Source organism: Gossypium hirsutum, chromosome D06 (genome assembly GCF_007990345.1).
Source record: "Gossypium hirsutum isolate 1008001.06 chromosome D06, Gossypium_hirsutum_v2.1, whole genome shotgun sequence".
Classification (NCBI taxonomy): Eukaryota; Viridiplantae; Streptophyta; class Magnoliopsida; order Malvales; family Malvaceae; genus Gossypium; species Gossypium hirsutum.
Genome location: NC_053442.1, coordinates 36,747,870 through 36,765,509, shown reverse-complemented (window position 1 = coordinate 36,765,509; position 17,640 = coordinate 36,747,870).

The following is a 17,640-nucleotide window of genomic DNA, read 5'->3' as shown; positions in this document are numbered from 1 at the left end:
TATTATATGTGAATATGAATGTGTGAAAGTTTTAAGCTTTGATTTAGTAAATTGCATGTGAATTTAGTCGATGGGACTTATGTGTGACACTTTTAAAATGTGATAGTTAATCTATAAGGCTCAATTAGTGCATGTCATATGAATAAAGGGTTTGCATGTCAAATATCCCTTATGAATGAGTAGTGGCCGGCCATGGATGGGTCATTGAGGATAATATGAATTCTTTTATTAGCACTATGAGTTTAGAAAATAAAAGAATGAATTAAGAATGATAAAACATGAGGTGAGTGGGAGGAGAAACCAAAGTTGTCTCCCCCTTACTCCCCATTGCCGTGACTTGTGAAAGGGGAGGAAAAACAAAATCCTTTCTTTGTTGTTCAACATGGCCGAATAGAAGAAACAAAGGAGGGGAAGAATTTTTGGTCACTTGAGTCATTAAAAAGGTTAGTATATTATGTCAAATTGTGAAATTTGATCTTGTTTTAGGTAAATAATCATGACTCTTACTTAGCCCATGCTAAAATTTGTAATTTTGATGGATGATTGGAGCATTCGGCTAGGGTATAAAGGAAAGAACACCAAAGGCACTCGGTCATTTGGTGTTGGGAATTAAGGTGAGATTTCATGTATTTTATTTTTAATATTTGCGAAATGTTGTTAGTTTTGAAGCTCACAACATGACCCATATGTTAATTTTTGTGAATTTATTTCATAAAGCATTCGGTCATGGCTTCAAGGATTAGATTGTGGATGTTTTGATGATAAGTGTTTATGGATGAGGATAGACTAATTAAATTTGCTATGAGGGGCAAGTTTGAGTAAAATATCATTCGGTTATTAAAGTGAAGTATGAAACTTGTGCTTAATTGTGGAATGCTATAATTAAATTGCTAATATATGTTTATATACTTGCCGAATTTGAATTAAGGTGAAAGACGAGGTAAAGAATGAGTTTGAGTTGAAAATTTATAATTGTAATTAAATTGATAGCATATATTTATATATTAGCCAAATATGTGCTAAAATGAGAAATGAAATGAAGGATTAAGTTTGAATATTATTTGAGTGGTCTCAAGTATTGAAGCAAGCCCATGGCAAAATCTAGTTAATGGAAAAAGATGACATTCGGCCAAGGAAGTTTTGTGATAGTATTTTTTTGGCTAAGGATGCTTTGTATGTTATACATGATGTGTTTAATGTCTTGATGAACAAGTAGTCATTAAATGAGGCTAAGCTTGTGAAATTATGAGTTTGGATGAATATATATATATGCATTCGACAATGTGTAAAATATTGATTATTTTAAATGGTTCGTAGTTAAGTGGAAATGGAAGCTTGATAATAAAAAAAAAATCTGTTAAGGATGAGTAAGAGGTATGTGCATTCGGCCATTAAACATGTGCTTAATTGTTGATGAATGGTTGTAAAGAAAATACATATAGGTCAAATATAGCCTTGGATAAGAAGATTTTTATGTATTGAATTTGTAACATGGTTATGCCGATTGTGAACATGTGATAAAGAATTATTCAAATGGTTGTTTAAATAATATTCGGTTTATTAGTATATGCATAATCAGTTAAAGTGTAAAGTTTGCATGTGTATTAAAGGTTTTTATGTGATATTCAGCCTTGGGAAATCTAAGCTTATAAAGGTTTGAATGTTAATTGGGTTGTCTCTTTAATGGCCGAATGTGCTAAAAGCTAATGCATGATTTAGTTTAATCGATGTAATGATACAAATTATGATATTTACTTGTGGTTTTGAAGTATAGAAAAATTTGTTAAGTTGATTAAGTGGTTGCCGAATGTGAAATTTAGGTAAGGAAATGTGTACAAATAATATTTGTATGGATAATTGGTTTAAAGGGGTCGGCATTATACATTGTTGATATGGTGTTATTAATGTAAAACACTTTAGTATAGACGTATATACATATGGTCACTTAGAACGTATTGAGATGGCCGAATAAGACTAACGATGAGTATGCTTTGATTTTCTATAATACTTAGTAATTTGTTTAAGGTGATTAAAGATGTGTACGATTATTTTATATTGTACTAAAGAGCGTATTAATGCATGTTTGGTACTTGAGATGATTGAGGTGGTGATCTCGAAGCTAAATGTTATAAGGAATAAGTGTATTTCTTGTTAACCGAATTATAATATAATCGAATGTGGTTTTACACAATAGTGATGTGATAAGTTTAAATTTGGTTCATTAGCTCAAGAACTCAAGGAAACAAAGTCGGATCGTGGAAAAAGGGAAATTGGTCGAATAGTCGGAATTGACGTACATTAGCAATCGAGGTAAGTTTTAAGTATTAATGCCTATAATGTGATTGAGTATGATATGTTAAGCACATATTAAAAGAATCATAACTCTATTGTAAATCTTTATGCATATAGCCTAATGGTTATTATGAAGTATAGGTAAGTTATGGATATGATATTATGAAGTGCTGAAAGGATATGTCAGAAGAGTAAAATTGTGATAAACCTGCTCAGGACAGCAGCAGTAACATGAATTCAGAAAATCACCATAAATTCATGGATTTGAATTAGAGGCTGAATGAGACATGAAATTAAAGCTTAATGAGTCTTGTTTCTTATAAAAGAAACCGTGTAAACAAAGGAATTTCTGATAATGAGAAATTTGATTCGTAGTGAAGAGTGGTCAGATTAGTCAAACGGTGAAACAGGGGAAAACTTAAGAAAAATCTGGTGTTGATTGGCCCAACCTAAAATTCTGGAAATTTCATGGATGGAAGATATATGAGTCTATATTCAGGAAAAATTAACGGCAAGTGATTTGGAGTTTTGTAGCTCCATTTATAAACAATTTAGTGACCATTGCTCAGGAAAAACAGCTCGTAGTGAATATGTGATGTTGTTGTAAACATGGATAAAACTTGTTTTAGTTACTCATAAGCTATTGATTAAACCCATACTTGAATTCTAAATCGTGATATTGTAAGCTTATGATAATTCGAATATGAAATGATAGTATGGCGTAAAATTGAATTATTCATTGGAAAGTGATGGATGTAGATTCGGTCAAGCCCAAGTCTGTACATGATAGTATATGTGTATGTGTGATAAGGCCGAATGGCCAATGTGATGAATGTGAACATGCATATATGAGATAAGGCCGAATGGCCAATGTGATGAATGTGAACATGTGTATGTGTGATAAGGCCGAATGGCCAATGTGATGAAAGTGAACATGTGTATGTGTGATAAGGCCGAATGGCCAATGTGATGAAAGTGAACATATGTGTGATAAGGCCGAATGGCCAATGTGATGAAAGTGAACATGTGTATGTGTGATAAGACCGAATGGCCAATGTGATGAAAGTGAACATGTATATGTGTGATAAAGCCGAATGGCCAATGTGATGAAAGTGAACATGTATATGTGTGACAAGGCCGAATGGCCAATGTGATGAATGTGAACATGTGTATGTGTGATAAGGCCGAGTGGCCAATGTGATAAATGTGAGCATGTGTATGTGAGATAAGGCCTAATGGCCGATGTGATGAATGTGAAAGTGTATAAATGTGATAAGTCCCGAAGGGCATTTGTGTCAGTACTATATCCGGGTTAAAACCCCGCAGGCTTTATGCGAGAATATTATCACTGATTAATGTCCGTAAGCTTCGTGCTCGTACTATATCCGGGCTCTAAAGACCCGATGACTGCGTGTGGGAATTTTGTCCGGGTAAGACTCGATAACTTCGTGTGGAGATTATGTCCGGGTAAGACTTCGTAATAAGAGTTGCTTATAAATATATTCAATGCGAAAGGTTAAACAGGTATGTACTCCAAGTCTATATGTGAGCTTGATTGCACTAAATCATAAGGTAGTTATGTGATGCATGTGAGAGCAATCTATGAGTCTACTCTTATGATTATGTGATATCGGATCAGTGTGAGAGGTGATGGGAAATCATACGATATATCTATGTCACATGAGCTCACTTTTACGTGAAAGTTTATCTGCCTATTGTATATGATGAGACGTGCGTATTCGGAAAAGGGATGGTATGCCCGAAGGAAGAGTGAAATAAAAATACGAACAACTATGTTATAATTTGATTGTTATCTATTGCCACTGCTTAAAACTTACTAAGCATTGTAATGCTTACTCCGTTTACTCTGTTTCCTCTGTTTTATAGATCTCATTGCGAAGCTACAGGCTCGGGGATCGTCAGCAACTAGTCACACTATCACTATCCACGGTTTGGTACTGCTATGTTTTGGATTGTCTTATGGCATGTATAAAATAGACTAGTGGCGGAAGAATATTTTGGTTAATGTATATAGCCATGCGAAAATGGCTTACATATGTTTGAGCATAATGTTATAATCATTTGGTATGGAATGGTTAATCACTATCATAATTTGTGCTATTCATGCTAAAAGGGCTAGTTGAATCATGGAAACTATTGAATAGGTAAAGTCTACCTTAAAGGCAGATGTTGGCAGCAGCAGTGATGTAGATTTGGAAAATCACTAAAAATAGTATGATTGGAATTAAATAATTAATAAATTATGTAAACGAACCTTGATGAATCTATTTTCATAGGGAAGTAATGAAACGATCATATGGATAGTATGTTAAGAGTTATTGAGGTTCTCATGGGACAGGGCCAGAACGGTTTCTGGATTCCCTGTTCCGACTTTGGAGATTTATTATAAATTAACCAGAGATAATTACGAGTCATGCCATATATGTACAGATTCCTCTCTGAGTCTAGTTTCTAGAGAAACAAACGACATCAGTATTGAAGCTCCGTGCAGGGAGATATCCAATTCGTAATGCGCAAGGGTCAGTGTAGTCAATCCCTGTAACATGGGAGACTTTGACTAATAAACTGTACTAATTGGCCCGACCAAAAATTCTAGAAAAAAATATTGAGATGGGCATATGAGTCTAGTTTCAGGGAAAAATCACGAAACTGATTTTCGAGTTGTGAAACTCAAGATATGATTTTTAAAGCGACTATTACGCAGATTGGCAGTGTCTGGAAAATTTTAAAAAAGTCTGTTAACACCTCGTGTTCGACTCCGGTGACGGTCTCGGGTTCGGGGTGTTACACAAGCGAAGAACGATTCAATACTATATGAAGTATTGCCCCAGGAATTATATTGCTCAAGGTGGATTAAATGGATTGTCGAAGATGGACCTTGACCCGTTACCTATAGAGAGGTAGGAACCAAAGGTATAAAAAGGTGGATGAACGCCACACCAGGATGGTGATAAGTTCAAGAAGTCGGGTTGACGCCACTAGCGAGCTAGATAAGTCAGAACGAGACTCGTACGAAATAGGATAGGAGGAAACCTCACAATCAAGTTTTCAATAATCAAATTCTGTAACCTTTTTACAAAGAGAAAAGAACTATTTATAGATTACATTAGATAGCCAAATAGACTAAGTAAATTCGACTTTAATTGAATTAAACTAATCTAGAAATGTATCTTTAAAGGCTATGTCCAAATTCGGCTGAATGGTACTTCAATAGGCAGCTTCATGGCTAAGGAAATAAACTTGAAGGCTTGGTGAATGTATGGGAGAGCAATGGACATGTCTAGGTTCGGCCAAGGTGTGAATGGACACTCCAAGAGATGCCTTTTGGCCGAATAGGTACTTAGGAGATCAATGGACAACAACCGATGCATGTAAGTGAATATCCATGCATTCTTCCATTCATTGTATTAAATCATTCATGCATCATCCTTACGTTCATTGAACCAGCCCATTCATGAATCATCTTTAATTGTGTTCCCACATCATGCATTGTAAGTAGACGTTCATGCACCTAGCTTGAATGAATCTCCACATTCGGCTGTACCTACATGAAACATGAACAAATTAATTAAAAATAGATATATTAATTAACACATAAATTTAAAATAGACAAATTTAATAAAGTCTTAAGCTAAACATATTAAATTCGGCTAAGACAACTTTAAAAACATGAAATAAATCAAAACATAATTATGAGCTGTAATAACTTAAACTAAGTTAATAAAATACTTTAACTATTCAACCAATAAAATAAATGAGCTGAATTGTAGCTAAATTGAGCTCGATTGAGCTGAAATGAGCTCAATTGAGCTGGTCGGAGTTGAAACGAGCTAGAAAAGCTAAAATGGAGCTGAAATTAGCTTGCACTAAGGTGCATGGTTTCTTCAAGGAGTTGGATCGAGCTTCCTCATCTTCAACAAGCTGATTCTCCTTCCAAAACTTGAACAACAAAGCTGAAACAACTTCATGAAATCGCTTGGACCTAGCTCGGGTCATTGGTCCCTTTAGAAGCTCGAGGGAATCAAGACGAGGACTTGATGGGGCTTGGGGCGTGGTCACATCAAGTGATGTATATAAAGATCAATTAAAAATGATGAAATTTTGTGAGGGGGTAAGGGAGAAAGGACAAATACAAAAGACAGAGAGAAAAGAGGCTAGTAGTGAAAAAAATCAAAATCTAAATAGCCCAAAGGTGAGTGAATCCGCAAGTGGTAAAATGAGAGTGAAAAATTTGATGGCAACAAAAAAGATGTGCGGAGAGCCCTACTCAATAAACAACCTTGTATCCTTGTGAGGTTTAGGCAAAACTATTTATCTTTATCTAACATTAACGAAAATTTTCCTAGTGTGTTTCAATGTGTTTTGTAGGATTATGAGGATGTTTTTAATAAGACCCCTAAAGGTTTACCACCTTTACGTGGGATAGAACACTTCCATTGGCCACATATGAAAGATAACTTTCAACTTCAATACCTTTCCGATGAAAGACGCTTTCATATGATCAACATAGGCAAGGTTGAAGATGAAATCAGACTACATGAGCCTGAAGGTAAGCGAGGTAAGGAATTTTTAGAAACTAAGTCCCGTGCAGATTTGAAAATTATTGATAAAACTTTTGGTGACTTAGTTCTTAAAAGATCCCTTCATTTTGATCCGATTAATTGTTGCTCTTCGATTGTGGTTGATAAAGTCATTACGAAAGGAAGCGTGAGTTGTTATTCTCTTGATTTACCTTGTGTAAAATCCTCGAATTTGTGCAAATCTATTGTGGTGAATAAGGTTAACTCAACAACGGAGCTTCGAATACACTATGCCCCCGATGAGCAAATGTTTGTTTTAAATGAAAAAGGTAAAATCGACCCTTATTCTTCTGCTTATCTAGGTAAGATGCTTGAAACCTTTGAAAAACTTTTGTACTCCTCGGATAGTGATAAAGATCTTGTTGATGAACACTTAGATCGAAACGTGCTTGACTGTCCTATTTTATTTATTGATGATCTATCTGTTTTGATGGTTGATAAAAAGATTCTTGTTTTTGATAATGCATGTGTGAGTGAATCTATAGACCGTCGATTAATGCATGGTATGATTATGCAACTCTGTGAACCATGTGAATCTTTTCAAATACCTACTTGTGACGATTATGTTTACCATTTGATTTATTACTCGCAATTTATTCATGGTTTGTGGGAACAATTTGAGACGACTGAATGCCTTAAAACATGTCCATCTTTGTTTCGAATATTTGACGAGGCAGTGGCGAGTAAATTAGATTGTTTACATGGTAATCTGAATCTGTCCATTCACATGCGTTATACCTGTTCTGTTATACTTATGATTGGACTACAAGCTTGTTTCCGTTGCTATTTACTATCTCATGGCTATTCTTTTCAGTGGACTCAATTGCCATTAGTCCCGTTTGATAGAGGAAAGTCGAGTTCATTTGATTTTTTAGATTCGAGGACGAATCTTTTTGAGGAAGGGGGGAATGATACGAGTCACAAAGGCCCAACCCAAGCTCAAGAAGGTGATGGGCTCAAATCAAGAAAATCAAGATTCACTTTCTTGTTTTCAAGAAAGTCAAGAAACCGAATCTTGGCCCAATTTTGCTGTTTGGAGCGATTTCAAGAATTAAGAAAATCAAGATTTCAAATCTTGGAAATCTTGGTCCAAGAAACTGAATCTTGCAGCCAAAGCGCATTGGATCTCCGTTACAAGCATCAACGACCCAATTTCGGAAGGAGATGGATCATGAGCCCAAATTCTTGAAGGCGAGGCCCAATAACCAAATTCCAGCCCAATCAAGAAATTCCTTCATACTTAGTTGAAAATCAGGCCAAAATGTCAAAGGGCCCAATTTATAAACATTTTAATTGTTTATTTTAATTTTTTAAGCTTTAAGAACATACATGTAAAATTCGGCCCAAAAAACAGCCCATATATATGCTTGGCCGAATTTTCCTTTATTTATTCTATTAATTAGGTTTAATTTTATTAGTTACTTGTAAGATTAGGATTACTTGAGGCCTATTTAAAGGCATGGCCGGCCACCCCTTGTACATAACACTTAGATTCATTCTTAAATTTCAGATTTGAGAGAGCAGAATTTTCTTTGAGTTTTCTCCAAGATTTCTCTCTTGAGTTTTCTTTAGAAGTTGTTTTAACAATCTTTTGATTGTGGGAGCCATCTTCAACCTTCTTCTTGCCATCGATATTCTTTGGAGGGGAGATTAGAGCCGTTTGAAGAGATTTGTGAAATCTTTCGGGATTTCAAAGATCTTTAGGACTTATCTTTTATTCTTGCTGTTCAATTTCTTTTATTTAATTCTACTTGTGCCGAATCTCAATTCTAATCTATTTGCTGTTTAATTTGTGTTTCCAGCCCTCGTTTATCTTAAAGAATTGATCAATTTCACTTTTTGCTGGAGTTCGACAATCAGCCCTAAATCCCCAAATTCTAGGGTTCTTGCCGAATTCACACTTATTCTTCTTGGGTGAATTTGGTTGTGGAAACTTAGGGGAAACTTTCGTGGTGGTCAATTGAGCAGATCGCCCTCGCTTTCTCAACCTCAATAGCCGTTTTATGCCTTCAATTTCTTTCTTTCTCATTGACGCATAAACCCTAATTTGTTTCAAGAAATTCTGGTCGATCTAATTTGCTTGCTGATTTGGTGTTCTTTGACAGATTCGGCTTGTGGGAGTTCATTCTTGGGAATCAATTTCGTGTTCTTGGTTTCAAGAAACCTTGTTTCCTTTCTTGATTAGATCTTGCTGATTTTTTTAGGGTTCTTATTCTAGATTTTAATTTTCCAGATTTAATCTCGTTCTTTATTTGATTTCAGATCTGTTCGTTAGAGTTTTCGTAGGAGTTCCCCGTGACTTGGCAACTCGATCTTGGCCCGCGCGCATTCCTCTATCAATGCATGTCTCCTTTGCCATTAAGTTAGCTGAATTTAATTCCTGCAGACAACAATTAAATTCGGTCAATACATATTAATACCTGCACATTAAAAACATTTAATCATCAGCACCTATAACAATAAAATTAGGCTGGACATAAATTCAACCTCATTAAATTCGGCAGCCTCCTTTAATACATAATTAACTTATACATGAAACAAAACAAGTTAATTAACATATTAATTTAGGCTAGACAATAAGAACAACAATAAATTCGTCACTTTTAAAGAACTTAAGACACATTTAATACTACTCTTTAATTCGGCTGAAACTAATAAAAAACATCAATAAATTCAGCATATTAAATAGATGTAATAAATAAAACACAATCAATTAAACTTAAAAATTATTAAAGATGTTCAGATTTAAAAACAAATTTATTAACTTAAACTAATTAACTAATTTAACTAGCAGCAATTATTTATTCCAGCAAATTAAATTAAATGAGCTAAAAAGCTAGAAACGAGCTCAATGAGTTGAATTGAGCTCGAGTGAGCTGAACCACATGAAAAGAAATTCAAATGAGCTAAAAATGAGCTTCATATTGCACTTGGGGCCCTCGTGTTTAGGCCAATCTCGTTGGTGTTGGGTTGTGTCATTACATGATGCGATCGGGATCGCATCATACCCTCCCTCTTGAAGACAATTTGTCCTCAAATCGGGCCACTTGCTCGAAAATTTTTTTTCAAGATCTCGAACCCTTTTGTTCATGACCCGAATAGAATCATTTCCAAAACTTTGAAAATCACAAATGGTTCGAGAAGAAATTGAATTATCTCCACGCCCTCCCTCTTTTTGAGGGAACCATTCCGAAGTGTCACCTACACGATAATGGAATAAGTTAGGGACACTAAAAATTATAAACACAAGTGATCTTTTCAAATTCTTATTCAAAGTTGGGATGCTTAACCCAATGCCAGGATCAAAAATGAAGATCGGCCTTACCTTGCCACAATGAATCAAAAAGTTAATAGATAGAAACAAACTTGAACCACAATTCAGTCGAAAAGCATAATCTCGAAGGTTAGAATTACAAAATCCAAACCCTTTTAACAAGAACAAAGAATAATAATCTCCAAGGTCAAAAACAAAGCTTCCTTTTGTCATTTCAATTTGATTCTCACCTTGGCTTGACATCAACTTAGGAATATATATCCCGGGTTTAAAAACGCGATTTTCATTGGTCGTTTCACAGCACAACAAAAATTTCTTCTTCACAAAGACATCACACATGTCAAACAAATAAGATTTAGGCATACATACATTCGAGCAATCAAACCCTTCATATTTCATTCGCACAAGTAAACATGGAAATTTCATACCGCAAATTAGATAATTCACATGATCAACACAAACAAACAAATTAAATGTCAACTTCTTATCACACAAGTCCAAATTTCGTTTGTGTTGTTTTAATCTCGCTTCATCATCAAACTTGTAAACATCAGACATATCATGAGAAAAACTCTTCAATCCATCATCCAAATCAAAGTCATCACCAATCAAAAATTGATACTTAGACAAATCAAGATAGGAAAGTCTTTTACTAACTAAGTCTTCGGCAATCTCACCATTATCATGCATTTGAATTTGTTGAAGCTCGACTAACATAGAACCCTTACCATGCTTACCTTTAGGCGCTGGTGGAATAGAGTCATCTATGATCTTACCTTTCTCGACTAATCGAAATTGTCTCTCCTCAGAAAAGTATTGAAGTTGAAATTGATCAATTAGATTTCCAGAAACCTGAAAAGTAGAAACAATAGAAGGAAAATTCATAGGATAGTTAGTAACAACACTCCTTGCTTGTTCACTTTCATCCTTTTCGCTTATTTCTTTTTCCAACTCATTTTCAAATCCTCTTTCTTTTATCATATCACTCATTTCTTTTGCACTCTCATTTCTTTCTTCAATCTCACTCTCTTTTTCAGTTTTCTTTTCTTTTTCACACTCCTTTTTATTCTCAATCTCATTTTCAATTTTCTTTTCTATCTCACACTCATCTTCTTTTTCTTTTTCACATGCTATTTCAATTTCATTACAAAAGTAGAAATCATCAAAATGAGAAACCTTTTGTTGAGAATAAGAAAACGGTTCTTCATACAAATGACAATCATCTCTTTGTGATAGATCTTCCGTATTTGAGTACTTTGACACTCTTGAAACACCTTCGCCTTCTCGTAAATAATCCTTCGTAGATGAATGCCTTGATGCACTTGAAGAGAGATATCTTCTTTCTCGGGTATCATCTTGAAAAACCTCATTCTCAAAACTTTCTTTTTCTACTCAAATTCTTTGATGAATAGTAATCTTGGTATTGATCTCTTCTTGAGTAGGAATCATGAAAATCTATTTTCACCAAGTTATTAGATGTTTTTCTCCATGATGATCTTGTTTTCGTCTCTTGACTTGAAGAGATTTGCTCCCGTTGGAATCGTTCATCCAACTTCTTCAATCGCTCTTTAATCGGTTCCAATTTTCTTTGAAGCATTTGACCCACCTCGTGAATAATCATTTGATATGTTGGGTCGATCAGAACATCGCCATATTCTTCACCATCAATCCCTTCAAAACTTCTTGACATCATATTTAATCACACAACAAAACTCACACTTCTCTCACAAAGAAAATTCACACAATTTGGCTTTTACTTCTCTCGAATGGTCTCACCAATCGCTCTTGCCTTTTTCCACTCGATTTTTACCTCTCGAAGTTCTCCGCAAACTAGGTCGACAAATCAATACCGTTTGGGGTCGGTTTACAAAATTGATGTGGCTTGGTGGGGTTAATGTCGGGATTAAAGGTAGGCTATCAAACAAAATAGAAAAGGTTAAGTGTGGCTGGAAATGAATTTAATACTTCAGGCAGCAAACAATGCTTTTACAAACTCAAAATAAATTTCAATCACTTTTTTTTTCAATTTCGAATTTTTTCTTCTTTTTTTTCAATACTAAATACCATATAAAAAAATTGAATACAAATAATAATTAATTTTTTTTCAAATTTTTTTTGAATTTTTTTTACAATCTCGTAATACTGAAGACGACGATTCTTACTCTGATTCATCTAGCTCTGATACCAAATGATACGCCCCGACCTCGGTGATGAGAGTCGAGTCGTTGATGTGCCCGATCGTGAATTGGAGTAATATTAAGGTTTGTCGAAAATAGGTTAAGAAAGAAAAGATAAAAGACCAAATTAGTTCAAAAGTGGTGATGGAATGTATTGAGGTTGATATGTGAACGAAAATAAAGTATTCAAGTTGAACCAACACAATATAAGTGTGTTAACCCGGGACTTATATGAATACTTAGGTATGTTTGTATGGATGGAAAACGAATAAATTGGAACCTCGACTCGCTATCAAAGATGATAGGAACCTCGGTATAATTTGAACGCCACACTTTGGGTACAAAGTGATAAGTTCGGAAAGAAAGACAGGTTGACACCACAAGGGTTACTTGATAAGTCAGACGAGTCTTTGGAGAACAATGAGAGTTGAAAACAAACTCACAAAGTAATCAGATATCATATAAGATTCAAAAGTATATTGTCTAACCTTAAAACGAATACAAAGCAAGCTATTTATAGTCTAAGAAGTACCCAGCCGAATGGTCACAATAACAGATTTTAAATGAACTGAATTAATAAACTAAAAAGCTTTAAGAACTAAATTCAATCTTTTGAAGATTCCTAGACCTTGGAATCGACAATGGCATCTCAAATCCTTAATTTCCTTCAATAAATCAGCCTTGGAAATTCAGACAGTCGGCAGCAGCATAAGTGACGTCTTGGGCACACAAAACAGCTCCTAAATGCTTTCATTCAGCTTAAATGAGCTAGAATAAATTTGCAAATCCTTTGGTGTGTTCTAGGCCTAGGAGACGGCAATAGAAATTCAGCTTTGGAACCTTAAGAAAGCTTTAATGCTTCTTGGGAGTATGAAACGTCACCCTGGTTAATTAAGCAACAAGCATGCTTATGGCCGAATGGTCACTTAGAAATTCCCCAAACATCAGCTCTTTGTTGTACTCGAAGCAATACCAGCTGGAATTGAATCCTTTAAGCATTGGTCTCCAAGAAAAGGAAGAAAGAATGAATCAGCTACCTTTAATGTTGTTCAATAATGTCCCCCCTAGCATGCTGGACACTCTTTAACTAATTGTTTTTGCAGCATGTTTTCATTAATGCCGTCCATGCACCAAGCACACATTAAATTTGGTAGCATCTTCTTTAATGCATTCTAGCATCTCATTGAATGGTCGTCCATTGCATGTGGAACAGCCTTTAATTCCTGTCTTTGCTTCTCTTTAAATGCCGTTCCTTGCATGTAGAACAACACCTTAAATGCATGTCTCCTTTGCCATTAAGTTAGCCGAATTTAATTCCTGCAGACAACAATTAAATTCGGTCAATACATATTAATACCTGCACATTAAAAACATTTAATCATCAGCACCTATAACAATAAAATTCGGCTGGACATAAATTCAACCTCATTAAATTTGGCAGCCTCCTTTAATGCATAATTAACTCATGCATGAAACAAAACAAGTTAATTAACATATTAATTTCGGCTGGACAATAAGAACAACAATAAATTCGTCACTTTTAAAGAACTTAAGACACATTTAATACTACTCTTTAATTCGGCTGAAACTAATAAAAAACATCAATAAATTCAACATATTAAATGGATGTAATAAATAAAACACAATCAATTAAACTCAAAAATTATTAAAGATGTTCAGATTTAAAAACAAATTTATTAACTTAAACTAATTAACTAATTTAACTAGCAGCAATTATTTATTCCAGCAAATTAAATTAAATGATCTAAAAAGCTAGTAACGAGCTCAATGAGTTGAATTGAGCTCGAATGAGCTGAACCACACGAAAAGAAATTCAAATGAGCTAAAAATGAGCTTCATATTGCACTTGGGGCCCTCGTGTTTAGGCCAATCTCGTCGGTGTTGGGTTGTGTCATTACATGATGCGATCGGGATCACATCAACATGAGCTCGAAGGTAAACGAGGTAAGGAAATTTTAGCAACCGAGTCCCATGTAGATTTAAAAATTATTGATAAAACTTTTGGTGACTTAGTTCTTAAAAGATCCCATCATTTTGATCCGATTAATTGTCATTCTTCGATTGTGGTTGATAAAGTCATTACGAAAGGAAGCGTGAGTTGTTATTCTCTTGATTTGCCTTGTGTAAAATCCACGAATTTGTGCAAATCTGTTTTGGTGAATTAAAGAAGTTTTGAATGTATGTTGATATGTATGCGAAAATCCTCATGGTTTAACTTGATTGGTTTAATGAAATCTTTGTTACACTTCGGCATGACTAATCAAAATCAAGTTTTTAAACCCGAAATCTGTTTTGGTATATTTTGTTGGAAAATCAAGCATCATTTATTGTGTGCAAATACTTTCTATTGTTTTGATACTTGGTTTTTGAATAAGGTAACGAAATTTTCCAAATTTGTTTTCAATTTATATTCGTGCCTTAAACAGTTTCTGTGGTTATACATGAAGTTTGAGTTCCATTTGTTAAAGGTTAACTCAACAACGGAGCTTCGACTACACTATGCCCCCAATGAGCGAAGGTTTGTATTAAATGAAAAAGGTAAAATCGACCCTTATTCTTCTGCTTATAAAGGTAAGATGCTTGAAACTTTTGAAACACCTTTGTACTCCTCGGATATTGACAAAGATCGAGTTGATGATTTAATTTTTGTAAAACACTTAGATCGACACGTGCTTGACTGTGCTATTTTATTTATTGATGATCTATCTGTTTTGATGGTTGATAAAAAGATTATTGTTTTTGATAATTTTTATGATGCATGTGTGAGTGAATCTATAGTCCGTCGATTAATGCATAGTATGATTGTGCAACTCTGTGAACCGTGTGAACCTTTTCAAATACCAACTTGTGATGATTATGTTTTCCATTTGATTTATTACTCGCGATTTATTCATGGTTTGTGGAAACAATTTGAGATGATTTAATGCCTTAGAACATGTCCATCTTTGTTTCGAATATTTGACGAGGCATTGGCGAGTAAATTAGCTTATTTGCATGGTTATCTGAATCTGTGCATTCACATGCGTTATACTTGTTTTGTTATGCTTATGATTGGACTACAAGTTTGTTTACGTTGCTACTTACTAACTCATGGCTATTCATTTCAGTGGACTCAATTGCCATTAGTCCCGTTCGATTGAGGAAAGTTGAGTCCATTTGATTTTTTAGATTCGAGGACGAATCTTTTTGAGGAAGGGGGAATGATACGAGTCACAAAGGCCCAATTCAAGCTCAAGGACGTGATGGGCCCAAATTACCACAAGGCCCAATAACGAGGTCAAAGGCTAGACAAATGCATTCAAAACTAAATGGAACCATTCAAGAATTTATTAGCAAGGCATTAGATGCGTACACGAAGGAAAAAGAAAATCAAGATTCACTTTCTTGTTTTAAAGAAAATCAAGAAACCGAATCTTGGTCCAATTTTGCTGTTTTGAGCAATTTCAAGAATCAAGAAAATCAAGATTTCAAATCTTGGAAATCTTGGTCCAAGAAACCGAATCTCGTAGCTAAGGCACATTGGATCTCAGTTACGAGCATCAACGAACCAATTTTAGGAGAGAACGGATTACAAGCCCAAGTTCTTGAAGAAACGACCCAATAAGATGTTCCAAGCCCAATCAAGAAATTTAAATTAGACTTAGTTGAAAACCAGGCCAAATTGTCAAAGTGGCCCAATTTGTTAAGTTTTAATTCGTTAAATACTTAGTTTTAATTTTTAGACTTTATGAATAAACTTCTATGTAAAAATTCAGTCCAAGAGGCCCATTTAAAGTCCTTGGCCGAATTTCCCCCTGAAAGTAAAAAAAAATTAGGTTTTTTTTAGTTTTCATATTAGGACTAGGAAAATAGTTAGAAGGCCTATATGTATGGCTTGGCCAGCCACCCTTATACACATTATACTTGAAGATTACATTGAAAAATCATATTTTTATTGAGTGAAAAAATTCTCTTTGAGTTTTCTCCAATAATTCTCTCTTGAGTTTTTTTTAGAAGTAGTTTTAACGATCTTTTTGATTGTGGGAGCCATCTTCAGCCTTCTTCTTACCATTGTTCTTCATTAGAGGGGAGATTAGAGCCGTTTGAAGGGATTTGTGAAATCTTTATCGATTTCAAGGCTTCTTAGGACTTTATCTTTAATTTTCTTGCTGTTCAATCTTTGTAATTTTCTGCTTGTGTCGATTTCATTATCTAACTTGTTTAAACTCTCTTGTTGCATCTCCAGCTACGTTCAACCTTCAAGAATCTGTTCGGCACCAACCTTGGACAACAAGAAATGTTTTGATTTCACAAAACCCCTCTTTATTGCCATCCAAACCCTAGATCTAATTGATTTCGTGATCTACTAAGTTTTTTTTTTGAAATTAACTTGCTGTTTTGTGTTCTTCTTTCCAGATTCGGCTGTTTGGTACCTATCTTGAATTCAATTCCATGTTCTTGGCTTCCAAGATTAGCTATTCCTTAGTGTTTTTAATTCTTGGCTGATCTTTCATTGATTTGGGTATTTTCATTTCAGATCTAATTGATTCTAAGCCGAATTTTCTGTTTCGTTTCAGATCCAAGCGTTTAGAGTTTTCGTAAGAGTTTCCCGTGACTTGACAACTCGATCTTGGTCCGCGCGCAACCCTCTATGACAAGTCCAAGAAGATCAGGAGAGATTGCGAAAGAGTACTAAAGAAGTTCGTGGGAAGAGCAAGATGAATGTGTATGCAAGTAGCAAAGAAATCAGGAAATGTGATACGACCCGCCCTTGGGAATGGCCATTGTTTCATCCTACAAGTGAGGCTCGTCGTGTTTGCAAGCTGGACGTAGCTCAATTTTTATTTTGTGGAGCTTCATTTAGCTCATTTTCAACTCAATTTCAGCTCAAGTCACTTATGATTCAGCTCCATATTATTATTAAGACCTTATTATAGTAGCTGAAATAATCATTTGAGTCATTTAATTAGTTTATTACAGCTCAATTAATTTTTGCTATTTAATTGGTCTCAAATCTAGACAATTTAATTATGCATATTAATTGTGTTTTTCTTACATGTTATTAAGTCAAATTAATTTCCTACAGCTTATAAATATGTCTTAATACATGTTTTAATGTGTCTTGTCCAAACCGAATTAATTAGACTTAGTTTAATTAATTGTGTCTTGTTATAATTATATGGATTAATGTTGTCTAAATTATGTTTTTAATATGATTCAGCTGAATAATGATTAACTAAATCCATTTGTTCATGTTGTGTAGGTTGGCCGAATGTGGATGAAAGCATTTAAGATG